Genomic DNA, 15518 nt, shown 5'->3' with positions numbered 1-15518 from the left:
CATCATCATCAGAATGTGATGACTCTGAATCAGACTTTATGATGAGAGCCTTTTCATTGCCCTTCTTTGAGACGACAACTTTAGGAGATTCCTCCTTAGCCTTAAGAGCAACTATCCTTGACTTTCTCCCATGTCTCTTACTCTTTTGATCCATCTCAAGTTCATATGTCTTGAGCATACCATAAATTTCATCATGAGTAGTTTCATCAAGAGCATAGTTGTCTCTTATGGTAGTAGACTTCAAATCCCAATTTTCAGGAAGAGATAAAAGGAATTTCAGATTTGAATCTTCAAGATCATATTCCTTGTCCACCAGTGACAGATCATTCAAGAGTTTGACAAACCTGTCATATAATTCAGTTAATGACTCACCAGCTTTTGAGTCAAAGTGCTCATACTCTTGAGTGAGTATAGTCCTTCTGTTCTTTTTGATTGCATCAGTTCCCTGGCATCTTGTCTCCACGGCATCCCATATTTCCTTTGTAGTCTTGAAATTAATTACCCTGTTTGACATGACATTATCAATGGCACTATGCAGCAAATGCCTTACCCTTACATCCTTGGCAATAGATGAGATGTCTTCAGCTGTGTAATCACCTTTCTCCTTTGGTATGGACTTTGCTGGTTGATCTGCAACTGCAATAGAGAGCTTGGTTAGCTTATATGGTCCTTCATTAATCCTATTAGGGTATTCTTGATCTATAGCTTCCAGAAACATATCGACTGTGGATTTGAGTGTTTTTAGTTTCTTCAATTTTGGTGGGCTTGGTTGGAGTTTCTGCTTCTTCAGACATGATTGTTTGGATCTTTACTATATGTGTGTTAACAGATATGCTCTGATACCAATTGTTAGGTCACACAACACTGTAGAAGGGGGTTGAATACAGTGTTATTATAATCAAATCGATCTTGAACACAAGTAACAGTAAACAGATATAGTCAATATAATAAAGTCTGTTACAATGGAACTGTTCTCTCTCAGTGATGAACAAATATCACTAAGAGTTGCTAGGTTACAATGAATAATATATCTCGATAATGATAACACATCTAGTGTAAACCTATGTCTGTGTTTATATACTACACAGTTACAAGATAACTTATAATTGATATGGAATATAATTCGGTCTCCTAAAATATATCAATCAGATATCTTATACAAGTCTTCCGGTCTTCTAATTCTTTCCATGCATATCTTCTTTTGTTTTAGTCTCAATCTTCTACTATTAATCAGCTTCCTTCCTTAACTGTAAGTCCTCCCGTACTTAAGTTTTGATATGACCTTAAGTCCTGATCTTATGTTCCGACTTCCAGTAAGTACTGATTCCAGTAAGTCCTGATATTTCCTGTTTATTAAGATCTGAAAACTAAACATGAAACATATTAGACATGACATCTCAAATATATCTAACATGGATGTTCTCAATAAGTTCTGGAATTCAGTTGTGGTTAGGACAATAGTGCATGAGAATCAAGCTGCATCTTTGGTGGTAAACTGCTCAATCCAAGGCCAACAAGTGGAGTTTGATGAGAATGATGTCAACAAGGCTCTAGGCATCCCTACTGATAGCATGATGGAGTTACCTACTCAATAAGAGCTAGCTGAATTTATGGACTTCATAAATTACAGTGAAAGGATCAACCTTGCTAGCTTGAACAAGAAGCATCTAATGAGGGAATGGTCATTCTTGTTTGATTTCATAGTGAGAGCCTTCACCTGCAGGAAGACTGGGTATGATAACATATCCAGTGTGGTTCAAAATCCGGTGTTCTCCATGGCTCACAACAGGCACATTAATGCGGAGCTGTTGATCCTGGAAGAACTCAGCACAAGGCTCACAATGCCTTTGGCCACAAGAGGTAAGGAAAATTTCTTTCCTATATTTATTATGTCTACTTTAAATCATAAAGTTCCAAACATACATTTACTTAATGGTATAGATAGAACCAAAATAGGCAATTGTAAACAAGTGTCCAAAATACTATGTCATTCACTAATTACAAAGAATAAAGTACCTGTAAGTTTGAGAATCACCAACTTCATGTTAGAAAGATACAGGACTTACCCTTACCCTATGCCTGATATGAGGCTAATGTCTATAGAACTTAAATAGACCCTAGGGGCACCTTCTCAACAAGGTGTCTCTATTGAACAAAGCATTCTCCCTAGTGCACCCTGTACAAAGTCTACACCTCAACTTGAGCACTCTCAAGTTGGTGAAAGAAGAAGTATGGTTGGCACACATATTGAGGGCACATCATTTGAAACTCCCTCTCTCACTCAGGGGGGTTGCCAACACTCAATCAAAATATCACAAATCTTATATCTCAAATTTCTTTTTCTTATAATAAAACACTTGAATCCATTTCTCAAGTGTTACCAAAATCAAGTGACACAGTTCATGAAACTGTGCTCACCACCTAGGAACCATATTTAGATGGTGAGAGGCTACTAGTTGGGGTAGACCTTGATGACACCATAAAAACACAGAGGTTTCATCAGTTTTTACTGCAGACCTTGCGGATGTTACACAAGCACCTTCATGTGCTAATAAATCTTCACAGATTGACAAGTTTGCGGGTAGTACTCCTGAGGGGGAGCTATCTAAATCCTCTCCAATCCCATTGGAGGTTCCTCATGTAGGGACAACTCCCCTAAAAACCCTGGATGATATTGCTTTTTCAATAGAAGCTGGGAGGGAAATTGCCAATGATCCAGCTATTGGGGAGGCAAGTACAGCACATTTAAGTTCCAGTTCTGTGCAAGAAGAACAAGGGTTTGAGGCCATGGTACATGACAGTAACCTGGTCAATCCCCTCCAATTCATATGGAGGTTCCCATTCTTGGTGAACAACACACTGTCACAACCACAGTTCCTATTGTGAGTTCAACTATGACTCCAGTCACAGGGTTACCTACTATCTCAATACCCTTTACTTCAAACCAAATAGATATCCCTTCCACCTCAAACACTACACCACAACCTTCTCACCTAATCTCTCAATGGTTGCAAGATGCTCAAGCGCAACCAACAACAGTCAATAATCTTTTGGTTGAGCAGCTTGCAGGCCTAGCCAATATTACCCAACAACTCCTTACCACAGATATGTCAAACCAAGACTATCAAGCAATTCTACTCTCATACAAGGATGATATTGAAGAGCAGCTAGAAAAGATTGCAAATGAAGCAGATGGTAATGTGGATGCATGGCTCTTAAAAGACTTCACAACAACCATGGAGGAGGCCTTAGAAAAATTCAGGGAGGAATATGTCACAATGTTAAGTAGTAATGCTAAGGTTCTCACTCCTCATAAAGTGTATGATGTTGTGACAGAGGTGTATAAAGCTCAACTAAAGGCCTTTCATCACATTGGAAGAGTCATGAAAATCACTCTGGTCAAGCATCAAAGTGAAGTGAAGAAGTTGGTGAATGACAGGATTGCTGAGTTGATGTCAACTTTTCAGGCATCCAAGACCAAGTTCAACAAATTCTCAGACAGACTCCAAGCTTTCTCTCTCTCTCTCTCTCACTTATGTAGAAGAAAATGTGTCCGAGCTAAGGGAATCTTTCAAAGCACTGCACAAAGTGACTCAATATAATGACACCAAGGTCAAAGTGGATCAACTTTACAAGGCAGATTTGAACCTTCAGCCTTGGTCATAGAGGAGGTGAAAAATGATGTGCAGAAATTGGTTCTTTGGCACCATCAAGCTCAGTTCAACCCTTGTCTACATCAACACCCCTACAAATCCAAAATTTGCAAGCTTGAATTTCATCCCTCCAATATTCAAATGCTTCTTTGACCTATCAAGTTTCCTAGTTGACATCTTTAGTACGGAATCAACAGAATGATATCAAGTCCCTAATAGACTCCCACAAACATCTCTAAATGCAGACTTTTGTCTCTTTGAGAGCTATTATGGGTGCCTTGAACATTCCTCTATTTGCCTTGCCAGAAGCTGTTAGGCCAGAAATTCCTAGTCATATACTCCTGCCTGCTACCAAGACCAAGGGGGAAATATAAGCTAGACTGTAACAATCAAAAGAAGTTGGAAAACAAAAACCAACCTCACACTTTGGCCAAAGCTTCACTCAAATTAAACTTACTCATGATGTTAGTAAAGATAGACTCCAAAAAGCTGTAGAACGACCTTGTCAAGACAAATAGTTCAATAAGCTACTCACTGTGCTGAGAGTCTCCCTTCATAAAAACTACATCAACTACAAAAGAGCTTTGGTCAACAATATCAACTTTCTGAAAGTAGTACTGGTGAAAAGTGAAAACTTCGTTGAGATAAGAATAGTTTTCAATGTCAAAGACTGTCGTTTAGATAGGTGTCTCTCTCAAATCTTAAATCCAAAAGAGCATCTGAGCTGGATGTCCTCATTGATAGGGTCAATTTATTCCAGAGGACACCCAATTTCTTGTAAAACTCAAAAATGCTCAGATAGCTGCTTTTCTTGAAGCCTATATCTATCCAAGTAAGGGGTGACCTACATCTGTTATCAAACCAGGAAATGCAAATACTTCACAATCCCCAAAAACTGTGTTAGGGGTAATCTCAGACTAATCACGACATTGGAAAAAGATCTAAAGTCCAAGAAGATGAAGACAGTTGAAGATGAAGAAGTAATAAGGATTTTGGGAAGATATCTACAGAATGCTGAAATCATATTGCCAACTACACAATTCAATATCAAAGATTATTTGGATGATGATGAGCAGAAGAAGGATGAACATAAATCATCTGGCTCAAATCCAATTCAATCTTTTAGGGCAACAGGCAGGAAGGTGTAATGAGAAGAAGAATGGAAGAGAAGAGAAAAAAGATGATAGAAGGAAAAGTAGAAGAGGTGGTGAAGGTGAATCAAAGAAACAGAATGTCCAGGAATCCAAAATTTTACAAATCAAACCTACTCAAACCATCAAGCCAAACCAAACACAATCTCAACCAATCTTATCTCAAAAGCCAAAATTCTTGTACGAACAAACTGCCAATACTTTACTCAAGATACCAATCAGATCCATCCAAGTCATATTAAAGAAAATCACAAACCTACCTTCATTCAAGCCTTCAACCAAAGCTCATTTCAAGACTGTTGGGAGAAAATAAAAGAAAATGCAAGCTGATGTTGGTGTCATTTGGAACTGTTTCAATCAAGATGATTTTTTGCCTCTAAACATGAGCATAACATATGATGACTATTTCAAACAATTATCTGAAGAAATTGTCAAAGTTTGTGTTGTCTCTTTAGCATAAGTCATAATCTACTATATGGATGGCTCCTTCATTTTTATTAGCAGAGAAGTAATGGAAATATTTTCAACCATAAAATTGAAGAGGGTGATTAGCTTGATGAAGGACATTGATACAGGTACAAGGATGTGGAAGGCTGTGATGTTTGATAGGTTGAGAGAAAGAAATGAAAGATATGCAAGATTAAAGGTTGAAAAGGAAGAAAGGGATAGAAAGTATGCCAAGTAGATAGAGATGTTTGAACAGAGGTCAAATGAACTCAAGGCAAGGGGGCTGAGTAGAATCTCAAAAGATTGACATGTCCCGAACATTCAAATTGGAAGATATTCAAGATTTAGAGTAAACTATCTCAATTGTTACAAACTGGATAATTGGCTCATACTGGTAGAAGCCTTAAGAGGGACATAAATTATTGAATAACTTCAAGTGCTAGTAAATATCAAGGACCTTATTAGGAAAGAACTAGGTTATGAGAAATTCACTTAGTATTGTAATGTTTGAACTGATGTAACTACTCAATGTATAAAGTTGTATTTGTTAATCTATCAGTTTCTATGTATTTGTTTTTAACTTGGGGTTAGTCTTGTTATCATACATGAATTTTTGATAAGCAATTTTATCATAAATTGGGGGAGATTGTTGTGAAAGACATGCCTGCATAATAACAAGACTAAGTCACAATGACAACACTAAGATTTAGTTGTTTGATAATCAATTTTATATTTTTTATTGTAGTATTTGAGTCTGTAAAATGGTTAGGAGATTAGACTGAATGATTTTTCTGTGAGCTAAGGAATAAATTCTGGAAGAAGATCAAGCCATGATTGTAATATCCCATATTTTCAGATATTATTATTATTATTATTTAAAATTATTTATGTGATTTTTATGTGAATTTTAGTGAATTATCTGTTAATTGGAGTTGATGTTTTGGATGTTTATATATGATATTCTTTGAGTATACTAATTTTTATATGTCCAGAATAAAATATATATAATTGTGGTATTTTCTGGTAATTTTTGGACTATTATATGAATTTATAATGATTTAAGGATTTAATGATTATTTTTTGAGTAATTATAAAACTGTTTTTATAAAGCCAGGAATCGTCCAACCTCAACCGTTTTTGCATTTTTACAACTCGAAACTCTTCTGAAAACTCCTTCCTAACCTAATCTGGTAATTCCGGACATTTTCCGTATTTTAACTTTTTCAATTCGGGTTACGGTTTGACTTGTACGCGTCCCGGTGTACAATTTTCGATACGATAATCGTTTTGATAAATCAAAAAAACCCGTATTCTCGAAAGGCGGGATATTTTCATATAAAGTGTTTTATAAGAAGCCCGGTTTTAATAATTCTTCAAATCGGGTTGATAATTATCCAAAACGGCTTGGTAATCTATTTTCGGATCCGATATGATTCAATGAGATACTTGTTACGTGTTTAAGATGTATTTATATGAATCGATCCATAATTTGGACACGTGTTTATTTGCGTTTTTATCGAGGTGCTCGTTTTATCTCGTTTTATGTGTGTTGAATGTATTTTATGTGTTTTCGGGATTTTCTGTTTATTTAGGAAGCGTTTCAGTTTTTCAAAAATCAACGGACCGAGACCCCACCAGGATGTCAAAGCCCACAAAATTCGTGTTTTTATTTTTATAGAATTATTTGTATTTCAAAAACCCGTTATTTTTGCATTTCTGAATTATTCACAATTTTCGGGGAATTTTGATATAAAATCTGTATTGTATCGCTTTTAAAAATATTCCCCGTAATTACTATTTTGGGGCTTAATTATTTTAATTAGGGGATAAAAACACCCTTAATTTATTTTGGGGTATTTATTTTTCAAAAAGTATAAATAGCCTCATTAATTATTTTATTTTATTTTATTTTTATTAAAAATAAAAAAATCAAGAACATTTTTGGGGGTAAAATTTCTTCAAGAACAAAGAATCAATGATTTTGGGAGTTCTAGGAATCGGTTGTTGATGCTCTACACACCAAAACAATCCTTGTTTCAAGCCCGTTCTATTGATATCAGAATCACGATCTGAGGTTAAGTATTTTGAAAAATTAAATTTTGTGTTCTTGAGCTTGGAATCGATTTTTAATTTCTGTTGATTGTGGATTGATTTTGATGATTTGAATAGACTTCATGTATAGTTTAAAGTCGATTTAGGTACTTATATCAATTGTTTGATTTCGGGAATAGTGAATCGAGTTCTTGAGTTTTTGTATTTTTTTATTCAAATTTTTGGATTTATCGTTGATTGTTTGATGATATGATTATTAGTAGTAGTTTATACGTGTTCTGGGCTTTGATTTCATGTATTATGCATTCGATTTTGCTAAGAATTGAGCAAGATCGATTTTGCCGGAATAAAGAACTCCGGTTCGGGTTTTCATCGGAGATGATGTTTCCCGGCAAGATATGGTGATGTTTGGGTTGTATCTGAATTGCCTATGCGTTTTGAGTGAAATCGAGGTGTTATCGTGTTGAGTCATGATGTTTTAGCTCTGTTCCGGGTCACCAGAAGTCGAGGAGAGTGGCCAGACATTCGGCCGGAATCTGGAGAATTCCAGAAACCGGCGAACGCCGGTCATCTTCTCCACCTTCTCCGGCGAGGTCCCCCCCGGTCCGCCCTTGAATCCAATAATCTCTTCCCCTGTTTGCATAACACTGTTCTTGTTATTTTCTTTTTGTTTTTATTTCAAAATTTAATTCTAAAATCCTAAAAATGATTTCTTTTCTTGTAAAAAATCATTTACTGATTATTGTAAATTCTAAAAATGATTTATTTAATTATTTCCAATTCCAAAAATCATTTTCTTTTATTTAAAAAAATCCAATTTGATTTAATTATTTATAATTTATTTTAGTTAATTATTTATGAATTTAATTAATTGATTAACTTATTTAATCAATTGATTTTATTTATAAATAATCAAAAAAAATTAATTATAATTAATTCAAATAAATCCTAAAATTTGTTTTTAAGCTTTTAAATATTATATTTTGGTATTTAAAAATAAATTAATATTATTATTAATTGATTTATTTCCATTTAATTCTTATTTTATTCATAATAAATAAACCGTTCATCCGTTTAATACGACACGAACGCGTATAGACTCAGAAAAACATTTCGCTTCCAATAAAAATACTTTTGAGACCTAATTTCTTTTGTATTGAAAGGCCGTTTGATTTTTGAATCTTTCTGAGTCAATTTTTGATCGAAAAATCATATTTTTCACCCGATTTCAGTTTTAAACGTAACTAGTCAACCCTTTTGATGAACCGAGTCATATGTGATATGAATTATGTGATACGTGAGTTATGTGTGTATGTGCTATGTGAATTAAGTGTGTATGTGGGTCAATGGTCTTGTATTTGCCTGTCTTCTTTATGGGCGGGCTATCGTCTCGGTAGACATTAGAGTTTTGACGCGCAGTTCGTCGAGTTATTATCGTTTAGACGAATAAAGCTATATCTTTTAATTATAGATGCGGATCATTCAAGTTGACCAGGACAAATGAAGTGGATAAAGGCTAAAGTTGAATAGTATGAAATATTAGGTTGCAGCACTGTATGAGCAGCAGGCCAAAGGATTAGTAGATTAGATGCGTCTTTACGAGTGTGACTAACTGCTAAAAACTCAAAGGCAAGTATCCCCATCATCACTTATTGTTCAAGTGATATTTATTTTAAATCTTCTTATGCAAGCATTCCTTTTCCTGTTTTCAGTTCAGAAAAAATAAATGTTTTACATATCGCTGAATTAAATGATTCTGTTTATGCAAGCACTCTTCTGCTATTCTATGTTCAGAATAGCTAAGTGATTTTACTTATCAAATTACTGGATTTATAAATGTTTTGGATTTTGAAAAAAGTGATTTTGTTGCGAATATTCCTACCCAAGTAAATGGGAGAATAAAATTATTTTGGGTGTCAATTATTATGACCCCTTTTTCAATAAAAAGGTTTTAAGATTGGATCATAAATGCGTAAGTGACCGGGACGGACGGTCCAGCGGAGGGCTATTTCTAAGTGTCATATGAAATATTATGACATAATTTTTGCCACAGGCAGGTATATTGCCTTTTTGTTTGAGTACTCGTGTTTTGAGGACATGTTTATATGAATCATGACCTTGTGCTATCACACGGGCTGATCATCATGTGATAGTACGTCCGTCGGAGAATGATCCCAATCGAAATTATCATATCCTTTTTGATATTCATAGAATAAATGATTTATCAGCTGTTTCTGTTTTGGATTAAAGGTGAAATGCAGTTTTGATTCAATTTCTGATTTTTGGATACTTAGTTTGTTGTTAAATATCAAAGGTGGTATTAATACAGATGATTGGTGTTGAATTCAGTATGGGATGTTGTGAGCATCAAAGTTCGTAGTGATATCTAATTTGATATGACAACAAAATAAGTATTAATATAAAGAGTTCGGTTTTGAATAAAGTGTATGATTCAGTCCTAAATCATTGTTTCTTGTTACTGTTGTTTACGATATTTCCGTAAACATTGCTTTACGAGTGTTATTCTCGTCAAGATTCAAAGTATTGCTGAAACATTTCGCTCGAAAATATCAAAAGGATTTTGAATATTGAGGAGGAATCAATTATGGGGTTCCTCAACTAAAATTTTCTGTTTCAGCAATTATGATTTTAAAATGATCTGCGTTATTGCAGATGTCGGTTTTATATCAAAACAACCCTATATATATTACAATGATCTTGCTGAGCATTTCTTCCGCTCATACTTTCCTATTTTTAAATTTAATCTCCAGTGAGGATTAGCTTGCGCTGTTTAGCTGCGTAATTCGAGGAAGCAAAGAAGAAGCTCTTGGAAAGTCGTTTATATAAAGGCGGGACATTTTTATATAAAGTGTTTTATAAGAAACCCGGTTTTAATAATTATTCAAATCGGGTTGATAATTATCCAAAACGACTAAGTAATCTATTTTTAGATAGGATATGATCCAATGAGATACTTGTTACGTGTTTAAGATATATTTATATGAATCGATCCGCAATTTGGACACGTGTTGACTTGCGTTTTTATCGAGGTGCTCGTTTTATCTCGTTTTATGTGTGTTGAATGTATTTTATGTGTTTTCAGGATTTTCTGTTTATTTAGGAAGCGTTTCAGTTTTTCAAAAATCAACGGACCAGGATCCCACCAGGATGTCAAAGCCGACAAAATTCGTGTTTTTATTTTTATAGAATAATTTGTATTTCAAAAACCCGTTATTTTTGCATTTTTGAATTATTCACAATTTTCGGGGAATTTTTGATATAAATTTTATATTGTATCGCTTTTAAAATTATTCCCCGTAATTACTATTTTGGGGCTTAATTATTTTAATTAGCGGATAAAAACACCCTTAATTTATTTTGGGGTATTTATTTTTCAAAAAGTATAAATAGCCTCATTAATTATTTTATTTTGTTTTATTTTTTTATTAAAAATAAAAAAATCAAGAACATTTTTAGGGGTAAAATTTCTTCAAGAACAAAAAATCAATGATTTTGGGAGTTCTAGGCACTACTAGAAATAGTGCCTATGACATCACCCCTTTAACATCGGTTAGGAATGTCACCGATGTTAAAAGCAGTTTTAACATCGGTTGCTTTCAAACCGATGTTAAAGGTATTGTAAGACATCAGTATATAAACCAACCGATGTCTATAATCGTTTTTAAAAAAAATAAAAAATGCCCGCTTCTTTCTTTCCCCCGTTAATACACCAAAAAATTCCCCCTTAACCAAATTTTTTTATTTTCAGTTTCCCCCCATTAAACAAAATAGTTTCCCCCTTCTCTCTCTCAACTCTCTCATTCTCTCCTCTCCCTCTCTCTCTCTCATTCTCTCATCTCTCTCACTGTCTTGTCTCTCTTCTCTCTTTTATTTTCTCTCTCATCTCTCACTGTCTCTTTAGCCTAAAACTTACTTTTCACTCTCTTTAACCTAAAACCCCTAAATTTATATGAATTAAACTCGATTAATTCATAAATCGAGGTCGATTGGTGCTGAAGAGCCTTGAAGGAAGTGTGGACTACTCGATTAGTGTGTGAAAAGTAATACGGGGTCATTTATATGAAAAAGGTTTTAGTTTGGGGTATACTGATTGGATTTGGCATGGAGAAACTAGTTCTAAGACTGTTAGGTCATCAGCCGGTAGTACATTTCTACCTAAGGAGCAAAATGCTCAATCTGAAACGGTTGACGTTTGTGAAGCTGCTTATAATTCGGACGATCATGATTCGTATGACTTCAATGGGTTTGTAGTTGATGTAGAACAACCTTTGTATAAGGGCAGTGAATGTACGAAGTTAGAGTCAATGTTAAAGCTACATAATTGGAAATCTAGGTTTGGTATTAGCGATAGCGCCTTCACTGATCTTCTCACTTATGTTGGTTCTTTTCTTCCTCAAGATCATGTGTTACCGGTTAATTCGTATGAGGCAAAGAAAACGTTATCTGACTTGGGCCTCGAGTATATTAAATTTCATGCATGTCCAAACAATTGTATACTCTACAGGGGTATAAATCTTAATGCATCTGAGTGTCCTAAATATCGTTTATCTTGCTGGAAGGTTGCGAAAGATGGTAAACTTAGGGTAAATAGTCCAGCCAAGGTTATGTGGTATTTTCCTATCATTCCTAGGTTTAAAAGAATGTTTAAATCTCCTGATACCGCTGAACAGTTGATTTGGCATTCAAAACAACGGTCAAATGATGGTTAGTTGCGGCATCCGGCCGACTCTCCTTCATGGAGGAATATTGATTATCGGTGGCCTTCGTTTGCTAGTGATCCAAGAAACCTTCGATTAGCTTTAGGAGCAGATGGTATAAGCCCGTTTAATAATGGCCTAAGCAATAAGTATAACTGCTGACCGGTAGTATTGGTACCTTATAATCTTCCTCCATGGTTATGCATGACGAGGAAGTTTATAATGTTATCAATATTAATTCCTGGTCCGCACGAGCCGGGAAATGATATTGACGTATACTTAGAGCCGTTGATCGATGATTTGAAGAAGCTTTGGGTAGAAGGTGAACCAAATGTCTATGACGCTTATAGTAAATCCTATTTTACTTTAAAAGCGGTTTTGATATGGACCATAAATGACTATCCTGGATATGCAAATATGTCTGGTTGTGTTAATAAGGGTTACAAGAGCTATCCCATATGTGGTGACTACACCATCGCCAAATATTTAAGTCATAGTCAAAAAATGTGTTATCAAGGCCATCGTCGTTATTTAGCTGACTATCACCCCTATAGGAGACAAAAGTTGGCTTTTAACGGCGAACAAGAGCTTCGGTGACCACGTCCACCCCTTTCTGGTGAAGAAGTGTTAGCACAACAGGAACGGATTAAATTTTCTTATGGCAAAAAAATAAAGAAATCCAAAAAGGTTGATTGTCCGTGGAAGAAAAAGTCTACTTTTTTGAGTTTGAATATTGGAAGTTTCACCGCGTTCGTCACTGTCTCGATGTTATGCACATCGAGAAGAATGTGTGTGATAATCTGATGGGGACACTGTTAAATATGCGGCACAAGTCAAAAGATAGCAAGGCATCTCATCGTGATATGCTTAACATGGGTGTTAGGGCTGATTTAGCTCCACAAGTAGGAGAAAAGAAAACCTACTTGCCTCCTTCTGCTTTTACTTTATCAAAGGATGAAAACAGAACAATGTTGTCGTCATTCTTGAATATGAAACTTCTGTATGGACATGCATCGAACATTAAAAACTGCGTGTCGATGGCTGATTTAAAGATTTATGGGCTGAAGTCCCATGACTGCCACATCCTCTTCCAATAGTTGCTCCCGGTTGTAATTCGATCCGTTCTTCCGAAACATGTTAGGGTCACAATAATACGATTGTGTTTCTTTTTCAACTCCTTGTGCATCAAAGTAGTCGATGTTTCGAAACTAGATAAACTGCAGTCAGATGTGATATTGACCTTGTGTGAGCTTGAAAAAAAAATCATGCCTCATTTTTTGATGTTATGATACATCTCATAGTCCACTTGGTTTGGGAATTGTGTTTGTGTAGACCAGTGTGCTATAGGTGGATGTATGTGTTTGAACGGTTTAATAAAGTGATGAAGAGTTATGTTAGAAACCGTTATCATCCGGAAGGTTGTATCGCCGAAAGTTATCTTGGTGAGGAATCGGTAGAATTCTGCACCGAGTTTCTTAAAGAGAGTTGCAAAACAGCTGGTGTTCCTAAAGACCAAGTCAGGCTTTTTGGTCCCTTTTCCGTTGTGAATATGAAGGAAGTCGAAGAGAAAGAGCGAGATGAGGCACATTTAACTGTCCTGTTAAACAATTCTAAAGTATTTCCTTATATAATGTAAGTTCGATTTTCGTTCTTGTAAAACCGTATCTTTTCGGTAAGTATTCTTGTGAGTGAATATAATATATGTTTTTTATTAGAAAGCATAAGGAGTATCTTGAAGAAATTCATCGAGGAAAGAAAAAGAGTGTTCATTGGCTCATGGGAGAACATAATCGGCTGTTTGCTGATTGGTCCGAAAGAAAAGTTGGTTTCTCTTATTCTGACTTTTATTGTGAGTTTTATTTAATATAATTAATAAGTGGCTTATATGTGGTTAATGACAATGTGTGCAGGTTAGGAGTGAACTTAAGGAAAACCCCGCCACTGTTTCAGAAACGATAAGATGGTTGGTTGTCATACCATCTTATTCTGTTTTGACTTACGAAGGATATCGAGTTGATGGAGTTCGGTACTTCACAAAAGATCATGATAAATCAAGGGTTGTTCAGAACAACGGTGTTTGTTTAGTTGCTAAGACGGTTCAAATTTATAGTGCTAGGGATTTAAATCCAATCGAGAGTGATATGACGTTCTATGGCATCATTCTAGAAATATGGAAGTTGGACTACCACGATTTCAAAGCCCCTTTATTCTTGTGTAAATGGGCATCGAATGACAGAGGTATCAAAGTGGATGATCTTGGCTTCACGCTTGTGGACTTTAGTCGACAGGGCCAGAAGAAGGATAAATATGTTTCCGTTGATCAAGTGAAGCAAGTGTTTTATGTCGAAGATCCGGTTGATGCTACCTGGTCCATTGTATTAAAATCCACGACTCGAGACTATCACGATATCTACAATGAAGATGACCTAGGAGACACGACAATGGAGCATAAGCCATTTTGCTCTAATATCCCGGCATGTGATGTTGCTGATGATATGGAGCATAGGGTTAGAGAAAATATTGAGGGAATTGGGTTAAAAACTGAACAATATATTTATATATTATAAAACTATGTACTATGTTGTGTGTATTCTCTTTCTAGAGTTAATACGTTTCGCTTAATGTACTATGTTACCATTTTATATGAATGCACTTCTACTTTACACATTTCGCTTAATGCATATATTTATATCAGTTGATTATTTAATTATTCATGTTCTATCTGCATATTTAATTATCTGCATATTTAATTATCTGCATATTTAATTATCTGCATATCTAATTATCTGCATATTTAATTATCTGTATATCTAATTATTTGCATATATAATTATCTGCATATCTAATTATTTTTATATCTAACTATCTGCATATTTTATTTTCTGCATATCTAATTATCTGCATATTTAATTATCTACATATTTAATTATCTGCATATCTATTTATTCATGTTCTATATCTGCATATTTAATTATTCATGTTCTATCTGGATGTATATCTGCATATTTAATTATTTATATGTATATTTGCATATCTAATATTTTGTTAACTTTATAGATTAAAGGATTGAAATGACAGCTAAGAAGCAGAAAAAGTCCAAGAAAAGTAGTGAATCTAAAACAGCCGAAGAAGCCAATGAGTTGCCTCTACTAATCAAAGCAGCAGAACAATCTGATCAGTCTGAACCAAAAGAAGCAACAACTAAAGCAGCTGACTCTGTACCAGCAGCTAAGAAGCAGAAAAAGCCGAAGAGAAGTAGGGAATTTAGAACAGCTGCCAGTGGTCAGTCTGAAGGACCAAAAGGAACACCAAATGAAACAGAAACTCAACCAGGAACCAGTACTGAAACTTCAAAATAGAGGTATGGATTTGCGCGAGGTATTTCAAGAATGTACAAAGTCGTGATCAAGAAAGCTCAGGGAAAGAAAATTAAAGTCAGATGCAATATGTATGGAGAGCCTGAAGGAGATACTAGACACAACTTTCAGTCCTACATT

Source organism: Apium graveolens, chromosome 8, assembly GCF_009905375.1.
Source record: "Apium graveolens cultivar Ventura chromosome 8, ASM990537v1, whole genome shotgun sequence".
Lineage (NCBI taxonomy): Eukaryota > Viridiplantae > Streptophyta > Magnoliopsida > Apiales > Apiaceae > Apium > Apium graveolens.
This window is presented reverse-complemented; position numbering follows the sequence as displayed.